The 17,735-nt window shown below is 38.0% G+C and overlaps 1 protein-coding gene across 1 annotated transcript in view; it reads right to left on the bottom strand.

The window, feature by feature from the left end:
- The window catches only part of sesn1 (sestrin 1), a 61,125-nt gene that overhangs the window by 41,762 nt on the left and 1,628 nt on the right, over positions 1-17,735 (bottom strand). The window lies entirely within an intron of this gene.

Here is a 17,735-nt window from a genome sequence, read left to right as displayed (position 1 = left end):
ATACCTACACGAACACACACTCTTCAGCAGTTTCGACACATACCTACATGTATCTACAGAAAGATCAGGAATTTCACGAAAAACACCCATTCTTTTTGAAGCCATTCATTCTGGTGACCCCGTTTACCTCCGTTAAGCACACAAAGACTACCATATGATCATTATTCACATTATTCATTACTGATCAACTATTTGCAACAAACCAAATGAAGCAGTCACACGGCTCTTTGTTGTCTACTAAACTGACTTACATCCAGCTGGCAGTCATCATTTCTTGAAATTTAAAGAAACCTGCCCCATCAATGAGAAAAGTCAAAACGTCTTACTTTTAACTATGAGGCTATTATTTTTATGAGGCTAGATTTATTGTTTTGCTATGTATTTAATTCATATTTCATAATTATTTTGATGTAATTACAAAATTGACCATTTGCCCATTCCCACATCTCTTAGTCACGTTCACTATGGCCGTTAAACTTTCAGCTCAGACTGGAAGTATCCACAGCACTTGCACTAACATCTTGTAATCATATTTTCATGTTGATCTTGCATTTGAGACCTAAACATCAACCCTATTCTTCTTATAGAGCCTGCGCACATAATTTTAATATGTAAAGACGTAGGATGTGGTCCAAAAACCTCCCACAAACTCCAACCTGACGACCCTGACTTTGAAATTCTACAGGCTAACTCGCAGGAACTGACAAAACTGCTCGTTCAGATGCGCTAAGGCTAAAGCTAACGGTGGAGCTAGTGAGAGCAACATTAGATTCTAAGGAGGACTTGTCTTTCACACAACTTTCAGCAAACTTTAATGGAACAGTAGAAATAATGACATGCGTACAAGTACATTAATATATTCCTTTATTGCGCACTGTGCTTTCATATTTAACACATTTGTCAAGCTAACTTTCAACAGCTTAAGTTAAATAAAGAAACACACCTGACTGATTGTTGTTCTGTCACTTATCGTTAGACATCATATTTAAATGTGCATTAGCACATAGAGTAACCCAAATAAAGATCAGCTTACCTTAGAACTTAGTAACAGTCTTGTGATAACAGATAAACGAGTGTGATCCTCCATATAGTTTAATACAATTTTCTTCAGCTTCAGGAATTAAATAAAAACAACCCTAACCTCCAGATGATCAGGGCAGAGAGCGTTTGAAGTCACCTTTTCATCATCTTTTAGGCTAATCGTACTGTCTAATTCACTTCCATTCTCACTGTGCTTGAGGGAGGAAGTAACTCTTAGTAACAGTTATTATATTTACACTCAATTTGCATTCTGTATGTTCAAGTCTGCACTTCCAACTTTTTTCTGTTTGTTTCAATGTCACACAGTGAGAGAAACATGGAATAAAGGATTTTTTTTTATTTCTGGAAAACAAGACAAAACAATAACTTCTTCAATAACCTAACAATGACTTAAATCATAAACTTTTTTTGAAAGTTGAGAACCTAACAATGACTTAAATCATAAACTTTTTTTGAAAGTTGAGAACCTAACAATGACTTAAATCATAAACTTTTTTGAAAGTTGAGAACCTAACAATGACTTAAATCATAAACTTTTTTCTTGAAAGTTGAGAATCCTCACCTTCATCAGAATTTCCCCACTTGTGTCAATGAGCTATAAGTATGAAAAAATTAAAAAGGTATTTCAAGGTATACAGCTCATGGGGGACCTAGGAGGGTTTATATATTTACTTCATATCTTAAGCAATACCTTTGAAAGAGCCCCTTCGCAACGGTCATGAACAACCTCTTGGACTACTTTAATGAGGAGGGCTTAGAGGGCTTATCTGCTGAAAGAAAAGCTAAAGTCACATGAGAATCTGAAGACTGGCTGACAGCTGACCACATAGCTGACTTGAGCAGAGACGCGATTGTGCTGACATTGCCGTGGAAACAATCACCAAAAATACTGGCACGAGGCAGATGCGCCCATATTCCTGTCTGCCATACAGACACACTGCACAACTTCAGAACAGCACTGTCTGACACACATACAAAAAGTATAAATAATAACAGACACAGGCTAGAAAACAGTAACCCCCACACACACACAGAGTCACACACACACAAAAGGTGCTCAATAAGGTCTCAAAAGAGCCAGTAGAGGAACAAGGCAGAGTTTTTCTCAACTAACTTCCCCAAAAGTGCATAAAGTGATTCAGCAGTGTCTGTGCGTGACACATGTTGCTAAATGTAGGTGGCCGACAGGTTACTGGTTCAAACCACGGTACTGGCTCTGCATGCTCTTGCTGGATGTTTCCTTGTAGACTGTAATTTTAAAAAGCTACATCCTTTATAAACAGAAAGCTCTAACATACCAACCCACATGACAGGCCTTTTGTCTGATTGTACTGGTGCATATCCAAACTCAAATATAACTGTAGAGTATCATGAGCCAGTTCACTTCCCACAAGGACAGGACTAATCGGTGAGGAGATGGCCGCTCAGCCAATCAGAGTCGACTTCTCCAGACTGGGAGAGGTTTATGTCATTACTCAATAAATAAGCATTTAATCAACTGTATCAAATGTCTTTCTCAGAGAAATCAACTTGGTTTCATAATTTGTGGCTGGATGTAGCCTGTGTGTGTGTGTGTGTGGGGGGGTGTGTGTGTGTGTGTGTGTGGTGTACTGCCTGACCACGATGTTGTGTGCTCTGTAGGTATTTCTGCACTATTTAATGAAGAAAAAACACTGGTGTTGTTAACCAGAAAAAATAAACATGTAATCACCTTTATCAAATGTCATGCCCAAGGAAATCAAAGTGTCATAGTCTCGTAACATTGAACTTGTTTGGCTTGTTGCCTGTGTGTGTGTGTGTGTGCATGTTACCCAGAAAAGTAAAATGTTAACGGTCAGGAGTGAGTGCTATGAATGTTTTTAACAGCCAGATTACGAAATTGGCTTAAAGCATCTGACTTCTGAAATTTGCTCTCTCTCTCTCTCTCTCTCTCTCTCTCTCTCTCCCAGTACTTTAACTTTTTTCTTCCATCATAAACACCATTTCCACAACCTCCCGCTGGTCTCTTCCTCTCAGGGCACCATGGCCGTAACCCCTCCTCTGGCATTACACAATGTTCTATATTGTTTCCAGAAATACAGAGATGTTTATGTTGCGCATAGACGCACACTTTGTCCCTGCGCACAGTGTGCAGTCACAGATGGAATTTTGGACCCAAGTTGTTCACACAAACAATCTGTTTCACACACACATATAGACATCCACACACATTCAAAGATAAAGACAAAAGATAAACAGCCATACAGGCTTTCTCCCTCTTTGCTCCTGTGTTTTTCAGCATGGAACTGATCTTGTTGAGGCCCAGGAATGACATCACCAGATTGGACACAGAGCTACGGCAGGCTTCAGTTTGCCACAACCTCACCCTCAGGTAACCAGTTCCAGCTAAATCAAAAGTAGTTTTCCTCAACCATTTCCAGATATGAGCCCTTTAGAACACAATCAGTGGCTTATAAATGTCTGAAATATACATTGGCACAAAGCAAGAAGAAAGAAAGCTACAAAGAGCAATAAGGGCTTGTGTAATAGAGTGGCTGGTCATTTACAGTATTGAGCACAATTCAGAGATAACCCTTCATTATTTTCTTCTCAGTCAAATGTCTATTAAGTTATTCATTTTTCAGGAGATATTTCTGAGGTGATATAAGATAATCCAGTTGTGAAAGAAAGGGAAAAGTCAAAGGTAACTAAGTGAAAAACAAATGGGACCCCTAACAATGATGCAAGACCTGGTAGACCAGCAGAACTGCATAATTATCACCAACAGATAAACAGTACTTAAAGCTTTTATCTTTGAGAGTTCGGAGGCAATTAAGCTCCAATCAACAAATATGAAAAAAATCCACAAGGTTTTCTGTCCATTCCTCCACTGTAAGAAGACAATGGAAAATGAAAAATGAGTAACATAAAACTTATTTTAATTTTAAGAATTCCCTTTCTGCATTTGTTAAGATGTAAACACTCAGTCATTCAGAGTGGTTTGATGTGAAATGCTTCGTCCTCAAGAAACTCAACGAATTAGAATTGTTCACAAATAGGTTTTCTAATCTACACGATTAGATATCAAATCTCTCCAAATTACTTTGTTTACATCCCAACTCAACGAATTCTGGAGGAATGTTTTCTTTAGGGAAAATACAGTAAAATTCCCCTTTAATGGTAATTTAGATTGGAAATAAATGAAGTGTGATCTTTGACTTTTGCACCCTTAAACACATACAAACTCACAAATAACTGCTCTGAGGTCATTTTTGCATTTCTCTCAACATGATCCATGCAGAGCAGTCCAAATTCCATGCACAAGCACCTTATCAGCAGCCTTTTCACCAGTAGAGTAGCCAGCAAAATATTTGCAGTATTTGCAGAATGTATATTGCATGCCAAACTTAATGTGCTATTCAGTGTGTGTATACTGTTCTGTATATAATTTTGAAATATTAAATAAATAGTTTATGGCAACGTTTGCCATTTTTTCTGTCGACAGGGACATGCGGGCGTGCAGGTGTAGGTACTGCTTTGGTCATCAGGACAGGCAGAGTCTTTGGCCTTTAACTGCCATTACTCGGCCGTTGCTTAGAAACCATGGCAAGGCAAACGCCACAGGTCAGTGGCAGCAGGAGACTGTTATGAAAGAGACCATCCTGCCCACGTCTCATGACCGGCTGAGACGGAGCAGTTCAGAAAACAGGGCGGTGGGGGCCCAAGCATCTCTGCGAGTTAAAAAAACAATGCTTTATGAGGTATTTCTAAGAATGCAAGTTCACGGTGAAAACTGGGAAAACAAACTCCAGAGGGGCTTGTAGTAGGTTAATTTGAGCTTTCAGGCTCTGGAATCCTTCTCAACATCAGTTTGGTGGAATGCAGTTGCTGGTAGTTACTTGTCCCAAACTACTGCAATGGATATATGCACAGCAACATAGATGAGACAGTACAGATTAGACAGATAAAATAGAAAGTAACAGGCAACAGATATCACTTCCGCTGCTTATTAGCATTTAACATTGTTGACAAATTTATGACAGTCTAAACTGCATCTCCAAAAAGCTGTTGTTTGTTTAGTTAATTGCACTGTTTTTTAAGACAGTTGGACAACTGTCTATTTTTCTTTTTGTGGTCCTCCCTGGCGATTTCCTTCTTTCACTTCGCTTTACAAACATACAAAATAAACGTTCATGCCTGCTAGAGGAACACCAAGGTTTCCTCTTTGTGTCTGGGCGCACGTGTGATCTGCGGCACGTGTGACCGTGGCTCATGTTGTACCTCTTTTCACCCGCGCACCCTGACTCTCAGAGCTACCACAGAAGCCCAGGTCGCCACAAGTGGGGCCCCTAAAATTCTGCTAAGAAAACCAGCTCTGGTACAGAAAGCCCTATGAGAGTCCTGACTTTGCAGTCCTCCTGCACGGCCCAGCTCTCCGAGAGATTTGCTTCATCAGATCCTTGGTCATCTGACTGAACTGGTGAACTCAGTGTTCCTCCAGCGCTGCTTATTGCTTCAGCGGAGCTTGGAAATCAGTTTAATCCAATTTAAAATGCAGTGTGAAATCCACTAAGGATCAACCTTTTGCTAGCGTTGAATTTATAACCTCTCCAAGACCAAAAACTGGCCAGGTACATCATGTGCTTCTTGAAGAAAATAACACTTGGCCTTGCAGAACCATTATATTAGACTTGAGTATACCAATTATTACCTCCCATTAATTTAAAAGAATTAAACTAAAAGACAAAAGAGCTGACAATATTATGAATGCCAAAACTATAAAAAGAACCAGAAGAATTTTACTAATCTTGTCTATAAAAGTTATGTACTACATTCTAGGTCATATCTATATCTTAAAGATGAAGATAGTGTTTCTGCATAATCAATGATTAACAACTGCATTCAGAGTGGCTTGAGGTGAAATGTGCTGTTTTGGAGAAACTGCCTGAGTCAGTTCACAGTGGTGGTGACATGAACCAGACGTCCAAGGTGTTTACTGCCTCTGAAAGTTACCTCAGAGAAAGCTATCGCATAATAGTGTTATGAATACACTGTCTGATGCCTCAGACATTGTTTTCTACAGCATTTTTTAGATAAGAGTTTGGCCTAAACATGTGTATTTTTAAATCCATTTAAGGCAAAAGTTTCCAAAAAATGTTAATTTCCAAAATTTACTGTTATCAGCATCACATGAAAGGTGCAACTTCACTGATTGTTTGGACAGCAAATAAAATGATTTTATTTGTGTTGTAGACATTGCAAACCTTGGTTCCTCTCCCCGCCACTGTTAAGAAAGCAGAGCATACATTTCTATACAGTGCACCACTGATTATCAAAACACTCCAAATAGCTTTGCTGGCATTTCAACGACTGAATCATGCAGAAACTTTGAAAAATCTGTGGAATTCTCCTTTAAACAAATGTACGTCCACACTACTCGAAGACTCCAAGACAGACTGCAGCAAATGCGGACTGCACAAGACACTGTGACCCGCATTTCTACTATCTTTCAAATATATCCCATACTGGATGTTAAACACATTCCTGAGAGACTGTGTTTACAACATGAGAGCACACTTTTAACTAGAAAACGAACTGAACTTCTTGTAGTAGACACAATTTGAACCATCTGCATCCAGCAATTAAGCATTATTTCTATAGGAAACTGCTCATGCATGGAGTGACTGGAATCAAACGTCTAGATGCTGCTCTCTGTAATCAGATAGCTGAGTTTGGTTTCAGTGTTGGGGTAACACGTTACAGTAATGTCATAACTTTTGTCTGTAACAAAGCAGTGCAAAACATTACAGTTAAATTCTAGTAATTACATCATAGTTACTTACTTACTATGAATTACGTTACTTGCAGTGCTCATATAGAGTGGTCCAAAAGTATAAGACCACATTAGAAATCTGGGATATTCTTCATTTAAACATGACCATAAAAAACAGAAAGGTTTTAAATTTTAAAAAATGTAAAAAATAAAAAATAATTAAAAATGATAAATAAAACGAAGAATATTCAAGATTTTGCTCTATTTAAGCACATTTTTGATACTGACCATGTTAAGACCTTTGTACAAAAAGGTCAGATTTTTTTATCCCTTTTCAGTGAAGTGCCTGTTCAGACCACTCTTTCTGATTTACTCATCAGAGGCTTTTGAGCAAACTTGTAGAGTCCATTGCCAGCTCGAGTGTACACTGTTACTAAAGCAAAAGGGTGGCATCAAATTCTAAAAAACATTCATTCAACACTGACATTCATGTTTAAATTTAAATAAGACTCACTAGCAGTCTTAGACTTCTAGACTCCACTGTATACATATGTATATGGGTTTTAGAAAGTAACTTAGAAGTAAAGTAATGAGCAATGAGAACTTTTTTACTCATTTTTACTCATTGAGTAAAGCAATCCCATTATGGTTTGATAGAAATAACTAGTTGTTTCTAATGAATTAGTTCTATTTGAGTACGAGCCCCTAAACTGGTTGGCTTGGAGTGGACAGCTCTTATAACTGGAAACCCCAGTAACTTACACATAGAGGCCTGTGATGAAAGTATCAGTGTTATACTGCTTTCAAGGAGACAAAACAACTTGAAACTCAGAGAAAGGATGCAACACTGTACAAAGTGCTTCTGATATGCTTGCTTCTATTCAAAGTGCTTTCACTGCCTTACTGCTGAACCTCAACCCTATTACATCACACACGGACACTGATCGGTAGCTGCCTATAAAATTAATAAAAGATTGATTTCATACCTTTCCTGAAGTTACCCTATCAACTGCACCTAGTGGGTGTGTAGATATGGTTGTCCTTAATTGACTGAGTCACATACTTCTCTGCATAGTTATTATCTGCTGTAATATCACAGTTAATAAAGGTGTCTCAAATTCCCTAGCACACAAAGAACAACCTCGGCTGTCAGCAGTTTACTTTGCAATACAAAGTGAGGTAGACTAGATGAGAGCACAGGTTCAACATTACATTACATTACATTCTGAAGTGCATTGTGGAATGTCATAAAGGGGGAGCATTTCAGTGCATGAGGACAATTTCTATGTTGGGACACACAAAAAAAAAACCTGTCTGAATTCCAAATTACTTTACTATGTATGGTCGATTTGAGAAATGACATTTGAGATAAATTGCATTTCTGAATTTATCCAATGGTGTTGAGTATACAAAGCAGGTATTCTTCTTCATAGTGGCATCTGGAGATATGTCTTTCAGATAACTTTAACTGATAAAATATTGGTCCTTCTTGGTCTTCTATTCGAAATGCCCAGGAATGAGGCACTACTGTGAAATGGCAAAGGTTGATCTTCTGTTTATGAGTGTCAAGTATTAGGAATGTAGCTAGGGTAGCTAGCTCTGCATCATGCTAGCAACAATTCTTAATTATAGCATGTTGCATGAGGCATGGTCATCACAGACAGTTTTGCAAGGTCACAAATTTGCCATGCCTTTGCATATTTGAACACAACCAGGCAGGGTCGGGAGGCAGATTTTATTAGGAAAAGGCCAAAACCAGCTTTGTCATAGTGAAATATTTATTTAGATTGTCATCCTTATGAATATGTGGAACTACAGAAATTCTGTAGTACCCCTATTTAAGCTTACGAATGTCAAGTCAACAAAAACGGCCTCCTTAGTTAATAATAATAACAATAATAATAATAATAATAATAATAATACTACAAGCAAGATCATTTGAAGATGAGATTTCACCCGTTTTAAAACTATAATTACGAGTGAAGTTATGACTAAATTGGTGATTTTGACTTAAATCTAATTTTTCATGAATGACAATTTCTAGTCATTTTTGTTTTTGATTAAAATGTCATTAAGATATTATGACTAAAACATAAACTAAAAGTAAAATGTGCACTACTGTGCAGAAATTAGAGACCACCTTTCATTAGTTTTATTTTTAGTAAAAACAGCCATTAAGTAAAAGTTTTTCATTTGCCAGCATCAAAAAAGCAGAAAACATAGACCCTTTGTCCACCCTTTGCTTTCACAACAGCTTCCATTCGTTTTGGGAGGCTTTCAGTTTTTTCAAAGAAATCTGCAGTTCTCTTTCCCCCCCAGAGTTCAGTCTTGGAAGTTGGTTGCATTTTCTGCTTCTCACAATCCAAGTAATCCCATACACATTCAGGTCTGGACTCTGGGATGGCCAGTCGATTGTTCTGAAAACACCAGCAGCTTCTTTGTTTCATTTACAGATTTGCTTCTTTCCTTTTTTCTTTTCTGAGTAACTGCTTCTTAGTAGCTACATATCCTTTCAGACCCATAGCACTGAGCTGTCTTCTCACAGTGGAAAGAGGGACAGAAACAGCTGTGGATTTTTTCAGATTTGAAACAAGAGTGGAACTTAAAGGTTTACTTACTGTTGATCTGATGGGGTCAGTTTGAAGGTCAACCAGAATGTCTCATTTTCTCTATATCTTTTAACAATTTTGGGAGCTCCAGTTTTGGAAACTCCCCGTCTTTATGCAAGAGAATTATCTTTTATGTAATCTCCTCTAAAATATCTCTGAAATAGCTCAGAAATGTACTTCTTGAAATTAACTGGAAATTAATAAAATGAAGTTTGGTCTCTGACTATTGTGCAGAACTCTATTTTTAGTCTTAAGACTAATGCTAACACCAAACAAAAAAAAAAAGGCAAAAGGCAAAATCAACATATATTATGTAAGAGAGGACATCTCTTTATAGAAAGGCTTCACACACAGACACGTATGTGAACTTCAGAATGTAGCTCAGAGCTGGACCTGGGCCACATTTGCTTGTCCCGACTTTACACTAAAAACACACGTACACACACATTTGCTTGTTTTGCCACACGATCCTGAAGCCTGTCAAGTCTGGATCAGCGCAACAGTAATCTCTGACATGCTCTGAGAGTGTGTGTAAAATGATCCGGGTGTCAAGAAATAAACCCCACATAAACACACACACAAACTCTGCAAGCATTCAGGTCAGTCTGTGGAAATTTCCGCTGCAGGTCATTGGAGTTGCTATTGCTTTATCAAGGAGCAACAGTGCCCCCTGCAGTACAAGCTTCCACACTGTAAGAAAGGGAAAGTGAACTGGAAATGCAGTCTCAATGCTCTAAATGATCACGGCACAAATGACTTCAAGCTATAATTCCAAGTATTAGGCTCTCCTTTACGACCTACATAAAATGACTCTCAAAGCCTGACGGAAAGTGTTCCAAGACGATTTGACATTATAGCAAACTATAATTCACTATGATAGGTCCTCTTCTCTGGCTACAGGGACTTGACATATCACGTCAACTGCAACTTGAACAGGCCTTTTCTTCACAATTCCAAAATCAAATCTATTATGGATTTATGTCAAGAGCTCTACACCCATTCAATCAAATTAATCAACAACAGATGGGCTGTAATCTGATCTGCACACGCAGCATGAGACTATACACAGCTCTCGCTCTCTCCATCTCCCTCTCCCTCTCTGTCTCCTTCTGTCTCTATTTGTTTTCCCTCACCCTTTCTCCGTCCTCCTCGCTCAGTATTTTTTCATCATTCTTTTGTCGGCTGCCATCCACTCCAGGCGTGCTGCTTTCCATCATTCTCTTCTCTCTTTCCCTCATCTTATCCGCTTCACCTGCTTTTTTCCTCCTCCCCATTTCAAAGATGACATGTTAGATCAGATCATCCGGAAGTGCAGCTCCAAGAATAAGAGCAGCTCCAAGACTGCAGCTCTGCTAATACTGATTTCAACATTAATTTTAATATCAAGCACTGAAGTTGATCAAATATAATAGCAGTAGTTTTTAAAAATTGTATTCATGCACATGTGAGGGAAGGGATGGGCGATATGACAAAAATATAATATCAAGACATACATCACAATGCTTCACAATATTTTGATTTCTGAGGTTTGATTAGTTGGAACAGGAAAAAAGCCCCTGCAGTGCAATACTTAAAATTACTATCAAAAACTTGATTTTTATTCAATGTTTCACATACCGTGCTGTACTGAATTAAACAGGAATAATTCATAGGGATGCACATGGGTACTCAAGAACTCGAGCTGCCAAGATTGAAACACTGAAATCATTACATGGGTATTTGTCACGTATCATTATGGGACAGTGGAGCAAATATACAAGCCAACAATTCAACGAAGTGGCAATTTTACATTTTAACAGTGCGGCTGTATCATTAACTAGACTAATTACTCTAGCTGATGTTAGCCAGGTCCGAAAACGGTGAAAAGATATTTCTCGGATAACTAGAATGTTGGTACATTGTTCACTGAGGAGAAGACACCACCTGTAAGAAGACAAGCCTCCATCATCCAGTGTTATACTCTTTAGCTCTAGTGTTTAGCTCAGTAGCTTATCAGAGGGAGGCAGATCTGCTGCTCATCCAGTGATCCAGTGTGAAAACCTATTGATTACCCTCAGCTATTTTTAACTAATAAAGCATGTTTTCAAATGTATTTCTCTGTGTGGTGCAAAATGTTTGTGCAACAACAATGCTGTCACCTAAAAGGTTAAGCCTACAGTCTATTAATGTTATCCAAAGTCCTTTTTTCTGTTGTTTTTTTCCTTCCACACAGGTAACCAATTGTCCATTCCTTAATCCTTCTGAAATACACATCAGAATTAATTATGCTGTCTTTGTAACGAAACATGCAATTAGTCAGTGTTCTTACGTGACATAATTTATGATAATGGTAAATCATGATACCACCATATTTCCCACCTCTATGTCAGGGAGTTTAGTACACTGAAATGCTTGTGGCTCAGATAATTCCTCTTCAATACGAATACCAACAAAAGAGAGATGGGGGAGGGGAAGAGAAACAGAAGAAGATGTAGAAATGTAGAAATATCAATGATAAAACATGAATAAATATGAATAAACACAATCTCATCTAACCTCTTACTCTTCTTTTCCCTACTCATTGCATCAGAAATGCAGCCTGATGGACAGAGGGCAGGTGCTGGAATAAAGTCCATGTGTGTGTGAGTATTGATTTTTGCTGCTTTCCAACCAAAGGCAGTTCTCTTCACAAAGTACCGTCTACCTGTTCTTCATTCTTCAGCAGGAGTCACTTTTTGGCTCAGGCAGAGCCTTCCACCACTCCAACAATTCAGAGAGCTTTCTAAGCATCTCTCCAGCCCAACAACCATCACCATTATCAAAACAAACAAACACACAGCTCTTTTAGAGTGTTGCTGAGGTTGTTTTCTCTTTCATGAAGGCCTCTCTCTCATTTAAACCCCCTCTGCACCCCTATGTGAGAATGATGGAAATAAGGGGGCTCCAGTACTTTTCCACTTTATCTCCTCTCTCTCTCTCTCTCTCTCTCTCTGTTTGTTCCCTAGTGCTACTCTCTTCATCTTCCACTTCTTTCCACTTCTTCCATACTTGCGTTTGCTCTGTAGACCTCTATAGATGCCAAGAATGGTGCTCCATGCTCCTTTATCTCTCTCAGCCTGGTTGCAATGCCAAGCATCCTGCAACACATACACACAGGCCAGCCCTTGCAAGCCCTACAGCTAATTTAAGAGCAGAGAAATGGAAACTCCTTCAGCTCTAGTGTCCACTTTAAATGAAGGGCAAAAGTTCATACTGAAACACACTGTATTTAAAAAGCATGAATCATTAACATTACACTTGCTGATACAAGCGACTATACACACAATCTTCCCTCATAACTTGAAGTATAAACATTTTAATTGCAAAAATCCCCCCAATAAAGTCAATGACCTAAATCTCTTGAAAGCACTGTCAACACCCCTATTCGGGCGCATACCAGAGCATAAATAATCAATATTATGAATAGCATCCGTTCAATGTGTATGTTTACTGAAGTGCACCGAGTGATCTATTATTCACATAATACCCAAGCCAGCACTTCTCTAAATCTACCACTATGAGTCAGCATTAAGAAATGTGTTTTCTCTCTTTTCATTTCAAAAGGCTTTGACAATGACCCAGATCTGTCTTTCCATCCAGTGCCTCTCAGGACTTATCACTGAAAGACAAATATACATGCAGAAATAAGTGTACATCAGTTTATGTATTAGACCCCGTTTGCATTTGCAGTGGAAAAGCGAATGAAAGAAAGCAAGGAAAGAGGGAGGGAGGGAGGGGGAGAGAGCGAGAGAGAGAGACAGAGTCGCATGTCTAGCATAGCATTGCTGGCTGAATAGTATATACAATAAGCATACCACAGCATGGGAATGGAAGTAACGACACAATGATAATAAACTCTTTCTAGAACAACTGCTTCAGTTCCATATTCCAATGGCCCTGTTCATTTCTATTTTGCTGTATACGTGTGCTTATGCACTCAACGTGTATGGGTAAGCTGTAGCGTATATGTGGTGCTTAGTAGGCCAAAGGTCATTTTCATTTTTGAGTAGTCCCGTGTGAGGTTGACCTGGTTTTAGCAGGAGCCCACTGAGATCTCATAATCCTGAATATCCCAGCAGAATGCTCAACACCAATACAGTAAGCAGAGTGGGTCAAAAAGGCACATCAAACAAAAGATCCAACAGAAACATCCTATCACCCAGACAACAGCCCAAAAAGAATAACAAGGATTCTCAGAAACAGAAAAATCAAAATCATAGAACAATGCACAGACATTGGTACCTCTCAGAAGAAACCAAGTTATGCAAAGCTGAAGAGACACAAGCAATAAAAAAATAAAACCCTAGGCACATTCACTGGAATTCCCTACTGGTTTGAAGAGAGAACAGAGGCTCTTGTGTTTCTGTGTTTGTGTGTGTGTGTGAGTGTGGTTTCAAGATGCAGTGAAGTGAGATCCGGGGTTAATGAAATCACACACTGGTGTTAATTACCAGACAAGCTGAGCCAAGCATAATAAAGCTCAACAGGTAAATGCAAAGATGCCCACACCAAACACATGAGGGCAAAAACAACCCCTTGCTCCCATAACACTAACAGGTCAGGAAAAGAAACCTTCTGGAAAACTGCAAGGTGACATTCAGTACTCAACTGGAATTTAAACATCACTAACAGAGAATGCAAGTGATATTTGTGTTTGCAATATGGATTTACCTGCAGAAATATACTGTTCATCATTTTGAAAGACAGAAGGAGCTGGGGGGTGCACCAACTGTGTGACATCACTACTGGCTTGTTCTCAACCACAAAAATTGTTTTTATTACTTTAAAGTGCAAAATTGGTGGCATTCCACCTGAAGTTCCACACATTGTGAACTACAATGTAGCCATTCAGAATAATACTCTATTATACAACACAACGAACACACTAGGGGCTGGCTGCCCTAGCCGTACGCACAAGTACAAACACAGACTAGCTATAACAGAAATGTTAAAGTTCAGGTTCACGCATTACTAAGTTAAAATGAGTTGCACCATATAAACTAGTCTTTACGTTGAGCTTAGTAGGTACTAAACATTTGCATCTCCCCTAAGCAGGTGCAAGTGTTAGTAAAACCAACAAAAACACATCAATAGCACAAAAAAGAACAAAAAATGACTTATATAAACTTGAAATGCTATGTGCTCTAATCAAGACCCTGGTTTTAACTCCAAACATGGAGCTAACACCCACAGCTCCGATTCAGTAAGATGCAGCCGCTACCGACACTTATGCTACACTTATGCTCAGTTAAACCGTTGTTTTAAAAAAAAAAAAGCTTGGTTATTTGATTGTTAAAAGGTAATATTACAGACTGAGCAGACAATGGCTACAAATATTCAGTTCCATTCAGTTTAAGCTGTACACATCGTTCCCTTCTATACTGGATATTTTTTCCATGAAAAAAGTCAGTGCAAGATTGGTTATAGATTGTGTTTGAACATGTTATTGTCATGTTAAAGTGATGTACGTATTAGTGAGTTGTTACTAGTTAAGAAAAGACTTAAGGATTTGTGGAGCAAACAAATTCAGTAAAACGATAGTTTGAAACTAACTGGTGTTAACTAAGGATTTCATTCTCTTAAGTAAACTTACACAAAACCAGTGCAGTCCAGTCTAGGTGGGTTAATCTCTAAATTCCCCAAGATTCAATTCACTTATGATTCTTTAGGAAATGTATCATAAAATTTCACCACCGTTTGATAGAATTCTAGAATTTTGGTACATTTCAGAATTATTTTTATAAAAGAGACCTGAGATTTGAAAACCAAATATTGAGCACATTCTATACTTAATATTATTATAATTGATTCTAACATTGCAAAATTGATGAGGTCGAATCCCCCTTTTCAGACTTTCACATAGGCATGCATATACGTATGTATATATATATATATATAGATAGAGATAGATATAGAGAGATAGATAGATTGATAGATAGATGGATAGATTTATATCAGTCCTAAAGGAAGAGGAGCAAAACCAGCCTTTTTAATTCTAAGGGATAAAGAATGGATGGAAAATGGCAATGTGAAAATTAGTGATACACCAAAATCAAAATTCTTGAACAGTCTAAGTCATATAAAATATTAAAAGTTGTAAAATTATGAAAATGTAAACCTTCATGGTTTCCCAAAGGCATCTAAAGCTAAATTTCTGAGTAATTCCAATAGAACGCCTAGGGATGTGCACAGATACTCAATTTTTTTGAGGTGGTTTTGAGGTTTTTTTTTGTTTGCTTTGTTTTGTTTTTTTTTTTCTTTTGTGTTTTCTTTCCAGAGTTTAACTGGATATTTATTCTTGAACTCTTTTGAATACTTGAATATTAAATTGATTCGGAATGCACGTCCCTAATAACAACGGAAACGCCTTTTTAAAAAAATGTGTACAGCACTTAGACGTGGCTTTTGAAGTCGCGCCTAGCAGCCTGAAATTTCCCCAGCAGAGGGAGCTATTGGCAGACAAGGAAACAAATGGCATTCATACTCAATAAATCTAATTTTCATTACAGTGCATCCCTACTGAAAATGAATTTTTCTGTAAAGTTTTTAGTCTACAAAACCACACAAATGTTATAAGTGGACCTCAGAGGGTAAAAATAAAATGCAAAAAATGTAGGATCTGGGCCGCTTAATAATTGCCAACAATGAACAATTAAGACACATATAATTAACTGGAATTATTTGTATGGCAAATAATTGTCAGCTAATATTTCATAATTGTGATGGGCCTAGTATCACAATGTATTGATGCATCATGATGCACTGACGCATTTTAAACCACACACACACACACACACACACACACACACACACACACACACAGCCTTGTGAACCCGTAGGGCAGGGTCTTATACATACAGTTCCAGTCCACTGATCACTGGTTAACCTCTTTGCTGCATCTGTGCCTGTCTGGCAAGGCTGAGGAGTGCCACTGATCCTCTTTGACCCTGAGAGCTGAACCCTGTGACCCTGAACAAAATGCACTGTGGGAAACGACCCCCTTCCACCCAAGCAGTGCTATTCTGAGCTCTGCCACACGCACACACCCACACATATACACACACAGTAAAACAAATACTGAACATGACAAGTGACAGTACTTTACCCCCAGTTGGGTATCTGTCAGCAGTTACATGCTGCCTTAGTTATGCACTGACTTCTTTCAGTTAAAGAAATAACCTAACCCTTATTCATCAAAGTTGTGAACAGTCAAATCTGATCACAAAATGACACATACAACCAACAGTTTTGTTACTCATCAGCTTTATCTTTGGTGTATCTGTGCGAGAACAAAAGTTTAAAAACATGAAAAGAATGCTTGATTTTCAGTTAACTAACCAAAACTATTAGCAATATCATTGATAATACTACTAAATAGAATAAAATTAAAAATATCAATAATACTAATAATTTGTGCACATGGCAATCCAGTACAAAAGTGGGTGTACTTATTTTACATTTACATGGGTACAAATAAATACTGCAACTATTCCATGTTCCATTTAAAGACATTTGTTTTATACAACTCACATAGCCCAAAAAATAAAAATACAAGACATAGCTAGAGCATACATTGCAATAATACAGCTTTTACATATGTTCATTTTAGGAAAATAGTCACAAAACACAATCACATCATTCTACTGTCTTAAAAAACTAAGACATTTTGTTTATTTCATATTTTACTCTTTCCAGTCATGGTAATTTTAAAACTATAAAGTTAGCTCAGTAGGGGAAGCAGTGCACTCACTGCTCAACCTCAAACTCCATCTACGAGCACAGCTATTGGCTTACAAGTTGTTGAATGTCGTTGTTTATTGCCTACCTATCATAACATCTACAAGAATTAGTCCATGACTCATGTAAATTATATATAAACGTTACTAACAGGCTGGCGCTTGATTTCATATTCAAATCTTGTTTGCTCATCATACAAAATTTTTAGGCATCAGAGTAGTTTGTACGTCATTAAAGGCGGTCAAATCTGCACTGTTTTTAGGCAACTTTGATGAATAAGTGACATTATCTGCACTTTCAAATATTTGCTAAAGAGCCCATATCCTACAATATTCTTGAAATTTTGCCCCCCCTCCCCATGAGGTCACTGTGTCTTTTAGACTTAATTATGCAAATGAGCGCTGGTCTGATTGGCCCAGTTTTGCATCTCATTCATAAGCAATCTGGGCTGAAACACTCCTTATAATTTCAGTGTGAATGGGTGGGGCTAAACTGCTGAATAATTGGATATATATAAAATTGTGCTGGTTTTCGTGACATTCCAGAAATAATTATTTCAATATAAGCTGCTTTTGTAG

The sequence above is a fragment of the Colossoma macropomum genome, unplaced genomic scaffold, assembly GCF_904425465.1.
Source record: "Colossoma macropomum unplaced genomic scaffold, Colossoma_macropomum, whole genome shotgun sequence".
Lineage (NCBI taxonomy): Eukaryota > Metazoa > Chordata > Actinopteri > Characiformes > Serrasalmidae > Colossoma > Colossoma macropomum.
Note: the sequence above shows the minus strand (reverse complement) of the source record. Positions and strands in the feature narration are given on the sequence as shown.